Source organism: Haplochromis burtoni, unplaced genomic scaffold (assembly GCF_018398535.1).
Source record: "Haplochromis burtoni strain Fernald_Lab_line unplaced genomic scaffold, NCSU_Asbu1 Contig_505, whole genome shotgun sequence".
In the NCBI taxonomy this organism is placed as follows: Eukaryota; Metazoa; Chordata; class Actinopteri; order Cichliformes; family Cichlidae; genus Haplochromis; species Haplochromis burtoni.
The window spans coordinates 107,700-115,847 of NW_024582866.1; the positions used below are offsets into that span (position 1 = coordinate 107,700).

General features: G+C 43.1%; 1 protein-coding gene across 1 annotated transcript in view; it reads right to left on the bottom strand.

Annotated features, from left to right (window-relative positions):
• The window catches only part of zgc:152891 (uncharacterized protein LOC767741 homolog), a 37,144-nt gene that overhangs the window by 25,728 nt on the left and 3,268 nt on the right, over positions 1-8,148 (bottom strand). The window lies entirely within an intron of this gene.

Below are 8,148 nucleotides of genomic sequence, written 5' to 3' on the forward strand. Positions count from 1 at the left end.
ATGAATTAAAAGTCTGTCTGGGTCTTTGGTTGATTAATAGGCTGGTGTGAAAAATTGCTGCCACACCGCCCCCTCGGCCTGTGCTTCGAGATTTCCAATCAGAGGACAGATGGGTTTGGCTGTCAGAGGGATGCTTTACTGAGCTGCAGGTCATGGAAGGGTAATAGAGTTTGAAGCTGGAGGATCTTTAGGTAAATATCTCATAAGGCTCATACAAGCTAGGTCCTTTAACTTTTGGTAGCCGTTGAAAGGATACAGTTGTGGTATACCAGTGTTCAGAAACACCATTATTACTTTAGTGTTACTTTAACACAAAATCAGGGTTGACTAAGAGCAAAGGATCCAGAATTTGTTGCGCTGGCTGCTGAGCTCTGCTTGTATATCGTTTAGTAGCGGCCGCTCTACGTGTACTAGATCCACCTGATCCTTGTCGTTTCAAAACATGTATCTCTCTCATTTTATCTCCTCTCACGGTTAAGCGATAAGAGACGTGAAAGGGCATTTATTCTTCCGTGACCTACAGCTCAAAAGAGCGCCCCTTCGACAGCCAAACCCATCTGTTCTCTGATTGGATATTTAAATTTGTGATTGACATGACATTGACCAATCAGCTGAAAGGAAGAAAAATTGGGTCAAAATTTGTACTTGTAAGTTGAAACTTGAGTGCAGACTTTCCTCAGTGTGGCCTGCTCCAGCGACTGACTTCAGACTGATGTTAAATGTCCTGCAGGCTCCAAACGCTCAGCGTGTTACCGGCACGGCTCTTCCACGATGACTTTTGCGGCTCATAAATGTTGGTTGTACTTGTATATTTCTTCTTAATACATTTGTTGTGCTGTGTGTGAGATTGTGTCTCTCAAGGGTCATATTATACTGGGTAGATTCATGAAATGAATCGAATTACCTAAGCTACATGCATGACTCCATCATATTCCTCCTTCATCGTGCAAAATGAAAAATATGGTTTTATAAATAGCTTTGTGTGCACAAACTGGTTCCAGCTCTGCAGTGTAAACGGTGCTTTTCATTGGTGGTAATGTGATGTAAATGTATTCAGCTGCTGGAGGGTTTTCATGGAGAATTAAACCTGAGGACTCCAAAATTAGAGGAACCCCTCTGAATGCTGCGCTGCTGCATCTTCATTTACATTTTGATCTGTGACCTCTGAATCATCGTAGCAGTGACTGAGCTTTTTCTCTTGTTGCCACACAAACGTTCGCTCTACTGTCAGCACGGTAATACATTAACCGCCTTTACACTCGCAGCCTCTGCGTGTGTTTACATGCAGTTTAGCCGGGCTGCACGCATGCATCAGGATCACCGAGGTCAGACGGCCAGAGTCTGACGTCAAAGCATGTTCAGATGAGACACGACAGGTGAATCGGGAGAAGATTGACAAAGATGTCAGCCTGACACGCTCTCAGCTAGTTATGAGCTAAAGAAACAGTTAAATGTGTAAAAGACACCTTTGCATCACTGCTGGAACATTTTCAGCAGCTCAGCTGGTAACGTTTGCAGAAAGTGCAGTTTAACCCTGTAACACCTACGGTAGAACCAAGTCCGCTAGAGCTTATCTTTATATTTTTACATGCTGTAGTGCCATTTGTGGGAGCATTTCAAGTTACTATACATCAATATAACTGTTATAGCCCAAATTATAATAATATGTATGCATTAAGTGCATAGTAACTACATAAATTGCAAAAAAAAAAAAGTGCAATAAACTACAAAAAAATTGAAAATCGTTTTTGTTTTGTTTTTTCCATATTTTGCTAGTTAGAGATTTTTCAGCGGTTTATCCCTCAAAACTGTACAAAAAAGTTGCACAAAATAGTTTCCAACCACGAGAAATTTATTTTGAGTGTCTTCATAGTTTTATTGTTGAGATACACCAATTATATACTGCAGGAAAAACTAAAATAAGTATTATAATGCAAATTTGCAAAAAAACAAACAAACAGCATGTGCATCAAAATAAACTATTTCCAGCAGTGTGATTTAAGTTCCAAGCATCCCTGAAACGACACAGAAAGTTATAAAGTCAAACATGACTTTTAAGGACACCAGTATAGGCTTATAAGGGCCTTGAAGGTAAAAAACTACATTTTCCGCTGACCGGCTTTAAAGGGTTAAAACCTGTCTGTCCTTTCAGTGATGAGTCAAAGTCTGCTTTAAATCAGGACACACTCTGAGAAGAGTCCAGTTCAGAGTTTTTAGTAATGAAACGAGTATAAGACACTCCTGGGGACTGGTTTCCTGGTCCAATGAGAGCTGTGGGAGTACCATGGGGGAACAACAAGTCATTTACTGTGAAAATAAATAAATAACAGATTCTTATTTTTAAAAAAAACCCTAATGAAATAAGACATCTTAAACAGACAGGCTTGACTGGACAGACGAACTCAGAGGACAAAGTAAAGCTGTTAATGGAGAATCCGGCCAAACGAGCAGGAAGATACACGAAGCTTAATCCTTCATCTTAGACCAGTGCGATGATCGGAGCAGTTAAAGGTTCACAGATTTTTAACTTGGCTGTCCGCGGCGGCGGAGTCCAAACTTCATATGAACATCGGCACGTGGACTGATTCCCTTTATACAACAGACGCCCTGCTGTCAATGCCAAAGTGCTTTTGAACATTCACTCTGATGGCTGCGTCGGAGAGCAAACTGGGGTTCAGCGTTGGGCGTTCAGGGATCAAACCCCCAACCTTCCAGTTATTAGATGAGCTGCTCTGCCTCCTGACCCACAGACCCGAAGAATCGAGCCTTGTTTCCCCGTTAGCCTGGTCACCACGGCAGGCATGTCCCACTGAAAGCTGACAGGCCAGACATTCAGGTCGAGGTTATCGAGAGCCCTCAAAGGGCGTTGGATGGGACAAATGCTCGCACACCTGGAGGGTCAGTGCTCATTTGCACGTATGAGCTCTAGAACTGCCACAGTGTAGGATGGGCCATCAGAGGAACCGTAGCTTTAATGAGCCAGTGTCCGTTTCACTGCGTGCGCGTGGACCTGTGCGGCTGAACCTCTGAGACAAACATGTGGTACTGACAGGAACTGCCCCGAGGCCTCGTCCCAGGCGGACACGCCCAGAACACCCCAACCGGCTCCTTCGGGTTTGACCTGAGCAGTACACAAACATCACAGTGACATCAGGTCGAGTGGACGGCACAGCTGAGCAGCATTGGCTGATGATCCTCCCATGCCAGCCAATCAATAACAGCGGGGCGTGGCTTTCTTTAGTGGGAGGGTCGTAACCTCCAATAAGACATAAGTGTTACGCCTTCAGACTGACGTGAAGGTGTGGATTTGTGTGCAGTAGACAGTGAGTGCAGACTTTCCCACACCGAGTGAATCAACAATGGGAAGTGAAAGTTTCAAAGGTGGTCATTTAGGAACGTGTGTGAGGTTTCCGCGCTGCTGTGTGTGTGTTTGTTAACGTTGGTACGCCTGAAGCCCTCCTGAATAAAAATCCTTCCTCGTTCTTTTTCCTTTGTGATGTTTTCCTAAAACTGATGGATTCACAGATAAGAGTAAAAACTGCCGTCAGCTGCAGCCGTGTTGCATAATAGCAGGTCCCGTAAACCGACACGTGCTTCCATCCATTTATGTCCATTTATTATGGATGATAAGTTTTCAGCTCCTCTCCATCAGGCTGGCAGAGAGCGGGTACTCCCTGTAAACCTCCTCCTGCTATCCCTCTATGTCTCTCTACCCTCACTCTCTCTCTCTGCTGGCTCTGTGCTGTGAAGTGAAGTGGGAGAGGAAGACGAGAGAGCAGCGTTACCGACAGGAGGAGGAAAAAGGAGAGGGAGGCGGCGGGAGTGTCTGACAGAGAGGAGAGTATTTATAGGAGGAGAGATGAGGAGTTAGAGCGACAGCGGAGGGAGAGGGAGGCAGAGGTACAAAGAGGGAGAGAGAGAGAGGGAGGAAAACCCAGACACAATAAGAAGAAAAGAGAGACAAAGAGGAAGAGGGCGAGCGAGGCACCATGCTGAGGAGGAAGAGGAGCGTGTCGTTCGGAGGCTTCGGATGGTAAGAGTGCTCGCCCTTTGATGAATGGCTGAATGGTCTCAGCAGCTCTGTCCGGCACACTTTCTCCGGGTTTTTGAGTTCATCTCCAGCTCGAGCTGCAAGGAATGACATCACACTGACATCATCAGCTGTGAAGTCAAATTGTTACATTCACGTGGAGGGATTGTGAATGTTGTTTAGATCAGGCGAGGGAAGCTGAACGTTAACGAAGTTAAAATGGGACCTTTTTTGAATGGACGTTGGTGGGAAAGTTGTCGGGGCTCTGCGAGTTCGTTCTTTGTGAGTGTGAGACGCTTTTCTGTGTCGTCTGTGTTTCCAGTCGACCGACGGCGAGTTAATCAGCAACTTTCTGCGTTCAGACGAATCCAAAGGACAGTTTAGCTCTGCAGGCGTTTTCTGTCTTCTCGTCAGCTTCATTTGTTCTGCGGCACCAAAGAGGACAGCGTGCTCACACCCAGCACAGCAAACACATAATACATGTCTGTTATCAGCTATGCACCTTCATCCACACAGTGCATGAAGATGCAACATTTTCCTTCTTCAATGAGAAAATCTGATATTCGATGTCCCAGCTGCTTCTTTCTGCTTCTTGTTGTTGGTGGTTTTGTAGTTAAACTCTCAGCTGACGCGTTCCACGTCTTTGACCTCTGCGTGCGATCATCACCTGAAACAAAAAGTGGTCACTCTGAAGGAATCAGGCTTTATAGGATCCAGTTTAAAAAATGGGTCATTTCTTTCACTGAGCCCCAAATATTCACGTCATCATCAGAGGTCCTGAAGTGAGTGCATGCATGCCTCGTCTGCCCCTCTGCACGCTTCCTGGAATCGGCCAATCAGAGCAGCTTGTTTCAGAGCGGCTAAACTGATGGGCTACAACATTCAAAGCTCCTCTGCCAGAGTCCAAAAATAACAATAAAGTCTTTTAAAAGCTGCTTATTTATTTTCTATTTCACAGTTTATACACAAATATATTCACAACACCTCGTTACTTATTTTAGATTTAAAGAAACAGTGACTGGAAATGTAAAAGTTTCACATGGAGCATTAAAGCTAATGACGCAGATCTGGATCCAAAACCCTGAACAGACCTTAAATCACATGCTGGGACCAGAGAAGAGCGTAACCTTGGTTACGACAAATGTGACCCAAAACACATTATATTACATTATATTATAAATAATATTTATATATTATTAATTACATACAAAACAACAAAATATGTACGAAATATTTAAATATTAATAATGAGTTAGAAAGTTTATTATGTAAGTAAAAAGTTTATTATTTACTCAAATTATTTATGTAATATACTTTATAAATTAATTATTTAAGAAATGTTTTATTTATTTATATGTAATGTTTATAAATGTATGTCATGATAAAATATTAAATGTATGTAATAAATGCCTGAAAAAGTCAAATCTTGGCAAAGGCATTTTTTTTTAATTATTAGACCACAATAATATAAAAACTTCAACTATTAATCGGTATTATTAAAATAATGATGTATTAAAAACATTATTAATTTATAAATTCTTGAATATCTGTTTAAATAAAAAAAATCCAAAATGTAAAATGTTATATTATTATTTTTTTTATTGGTTTATTGTTATTATTAAATACATCATGGAATTATGGAAACCAAGGTGTGAAACTGGGTGTGGGTCCCAATCAGCCAGAGTTTCGGGTGAGTTCATTGTGGGACTCTGGGACTCTCCACCACTTGACCTTAGAACTGAAGAAGCTTCTCGGATGAGAGGTGAAACGTCTTCAAGCAACTTAAAGAAGCCCAGACGCTTTTCTTTGCAAGCTCCTTAAACATTAATTAACATTCACATAAGAACTCGTGTTTCATTGGTCACTGTTGGTCCTCCATACAGCTGCCTGTGTTTGACACTAAAATGTGAAATATTTACAGGAGAGAATCATTTGTGTCTGTGGGGTTAATGAACGCTGCAGGTCGGAGGAGGAGTGAAGGTCAGAGGGGAAACCAGCAGCAGCTCTGCGTCCTCTCGTCCTCGCCTCAGTGAACCTCAGCCTGAGTCTGTGACCAGAATTCACAGCGAGTGGAAACTCTGACACAAGCTCTTCAATCATTCACCTCCTCCCCTCACACCTCCTCCCCTCACACCTCCTTCTCGTCTCCGACCTCCCCACTTCAGACCTCCTCTTCAGACCGCCTCTCATTTGACCCCTCGGTGTTTCATCCTTCCTTCTCCTCAGACCTCGGTCTCTCTCCTCCTTCTTTTCTGTTGCTGTTTTCTTTTGTGTCTCCTTGTTTCCTTCCACATCCCCTTCTTTACTTTTATACATCCTTGTTTTGTTTTTCTACTTTCCTTCTCTTCGTCCTTCTTTCCTTGTTTCCTTGCTCGGATTCTGTTTTCATTCATGCGCCTTTATTTCCTTTCACACCTCCTTCTGTCCTTAAAAACTTTTTGTCCTTATTTCCTTTTATGTTTCCTTCTTTCACTCCCTATATACTTCTTCCTTTTCATACTTCCTTGTCCACTTCTGTGTTTCCTGTCCTTCTTCCTTCCTTCCCTGGAGTCTTCTTGCTTCATTGCCTTGTGTCCTTCTATCCCAACCTTCCAGGTCAAATTAGTTGCTTCCTTCTATGTTTCTTTCCTGTCCTTTCCTTGTGTTTGTCCTTGTTTTCTTTTAGACCTTGCTCTACTTTCATTCATGTGTCCTTCTTTCCTTCCCTCTATGTTTTCTTTACTTCATTAAATATCTTTTTGGGATTATTCATACTTCCTTATGCCCTTAAATACATTCCTGTGTGCTCATTTCCTTCATATTGCTTCCATATTCCCTTCCCTTGCACACTTTCCTGATTCTGTTGTTATTTCCTCCTATGCTCCCTTGGGTCCTTTCAGACATGTGTCCCTTTCCCCCCTCTTTTCCACCTTCTTTCATTGCTTCCTTGTTTCCTTCGGCGATACCTTTCCTAGTTTTTTTCATAGTTGAATTCCTTCAACACTTTCTCCTCATTTTGTTCTATACCTCCTTCCTTTTGTCCTTTCCTTGCGTTTGTCCTTATATCCTTCCAAACCTTCTTTTCCCTGCAGTGTCCTTCTATACCTCCTTCATGTATGTCACATTCCTTTCATTCATGCATCATTTTTGCTTCCTTCTTTCTTTGTTTACCTCCTCCTTTCCATCTGTCCTTGTGGTTTCCTTCCATGCACTCTTGATTCCTCCATCTCTGTTTCTTCATCCTTTTATAGCTCATGAATTCCTTACATAAAAAGAAAAGCTCCTGTCCTTCCCCACCTCCTCCTTTCCTTCCTCTCTGTCTCATCATAATAAAATAACAGATGGTACGCCCTCACAGATTACCTCATGCCTCCTCGTCGTTCCTCTGTCCTCCAGCATTTAGACCAAGACGACTAATAGAGTTGCACTATTAAATAATGCAGGACCGGCCTCGGGCGGCTGCAGGAGCGTTTATATCAAACCCCGGGATGCTCCACCCATCCTGCTCCACCCTCGTTCTCTCTTTGATGGCTTGACTGTCGCTGTCATCACAAACAGTCACAGGACTCAAACCTGTGGCTGCAGCAGCTGCTGGAGCTTCACCCCGAGACGCCGACATGTTTTATCCTTTATGTGAGGACGCCATGTTGGTTTAACGTGTTAGTTAAGACTTCTAGGTCGCTCTGTTAGCGCTGTTTCCATACTCAGTGTCTGAGAGCGGATAGGTCAAAGGTCACGGCCCAGATGAGCAGTGTGATGGTCAGACTAAAGCGAAATCAAAGACATTTTATTGTTCGAGGAGTTTGTAATTATTTTATTTTCAAACAAAGAACTCTAAACGTGACGATTTTAAAGTGCAAAACTCAATAAAAGTGAGAAATTTGCTGAATCATGTTTGTTCACTGAAGCAGGAAATCAGCTGTTTGTGTAACAAACTCATGTTAGTGGGAGTGGAGGGGGGCTGAGTCGCTGCTGCAGCCTCTGCTGGTCGCTGGAGGAAGTGCAGGTTTGAACGATGTCAGCTTTGTTTCCAGGTTGGGTTGGAGGGACGAGTTTGGTTCAGTGCAGTGGTGACAAACAAACACACAAACACACACACACGCAAACACACAGAGACACACACACACACACGCGCGCAC